We start from the raw sequence: 1,429 nt of genomic DNA on the forward strand, positions 1-1,429 counted from the left end.
TAGTCCTTTAACTTTTGCTTCTTCATCCCCAAGCTATGCACAGACCAGCTGGCTCCAGCCAGGACTGATTTCCTTAGTTGTCCTAGTGAAGCACTCGTGTAAAGGCTCTGACGTTTGGCAGGGTAATATTGTTCTGGTTGTGTTAGCAAAGCTTCCGAGTCGTACAACAGGGTTTGGAAATGCTCTTCTTAGCTCAGGGAGACATCTCGAGAAAAAGTGCACAAGGAATGAGCAATTGCTTGGTCACATTAAAGCCAAGACAAAATGTTTCTTTTTAAAAAGCTTCAAAATAGTCCCTAATGTAAAAGCTTAGCAGCTGCAGCAACACAGAGCCTGAATAATTTCCACGTATTTGCTGCTGCAACACGGAGCCTGAATAATTTCCATGTATTTATGTATGTGTGTGTGCCCACATGTGTGTGTATTTTTTTTCCAATCTGTTTGCGCCAGTGCTGTAATAAGCAGCACAACATCACACGCTCTCAGGTCAACACTGATTTATTTGCCACTAGGTGTGAAGAACAACCCATTGGGTTATGTCAGTCTGAAGTGGGCCATCTGATTTCAATTCCAGCTCCCAACAATTAATGCCTTACCCACAATTTCGGCACAATACCCAGCTTACGGGCTATTACGTTTATCATCAGACCATGAAGTCTTAGCTACAGCAAGCCAAAATATGTCAGATACCCCTGGCTTTCTCTAGCATTCTTGAGAATGAGTTAAAAAGAAAATGTTTCTTCTATGAGCCGGGAACTGAAGCTTTGAAACCCTTGAACGCACATGGTCAGCCTGTAAAATCTAGCTTTGATTCTCCTTGCCAAACTGGCTGTAATGGATTTGAGAAAGAAATCAAATTTCCAACACTGAATTAGAAAGAGAGTGGTGTATTCTGTGTCATAGATGGAAGCAGGTGGATGTTTAGGTGTAAGATAGGAGTGTAAGATAGGAATCACAAGGGAATTGGTTAATTCTTTTAGGCATGGGAAAGCAGAAGTTTCTAGGCAAGACATAGGTTTCATTTTATTGAGTGAAAAGGTGATTCTTGGCTTAAATTTACATGTTAAGTAAAATATAAAAGGAGTGCATGCTGGCGTCATGGGCCAGGTGGAATGGGGAGCGAGCATCACGGCTGGGAGAGCTGAGAAGAAGGATGTGGACTAACTCAACATCTCTGTGCTTCCTAAGAGCTAGGGTGGGCTGCTTTGACTTGGTCAAAACCCATGCCAGATGCTTACATTCTGACAAAGTGAATTTTCCTGAAAGCCCCTTCTTGGATGTATATATGTACTTTTTATCTTACACTTGCTTTTGGATTTTCTGGGAACTCATGAACTAAAAAGTGAACTTCAAGCTCAGTGCTCTTTGAACTTCTTAGGTAAAATGTTCTCTATAAGCTACAGCATTATAATACTGTTTTTTTCCATGA

Source organism: Phaethon lepturus, unplaced genomic scaffold, assembly GCF_000687285.1.
Source record: "Phaethon lepturus isolate BGI_N335 unplaced genomic scaffold, ASM68728v1 scaffold906, whole genome shotgun sequence".
In the NCBI taxonomy this organism is placed as follows: domain Eukaryota; kingdom Metazoa; phylum Chordata; class Aves; order Phaethontiformes; family Phaethontidae; genus Phaethon; species Phaethon lepturus.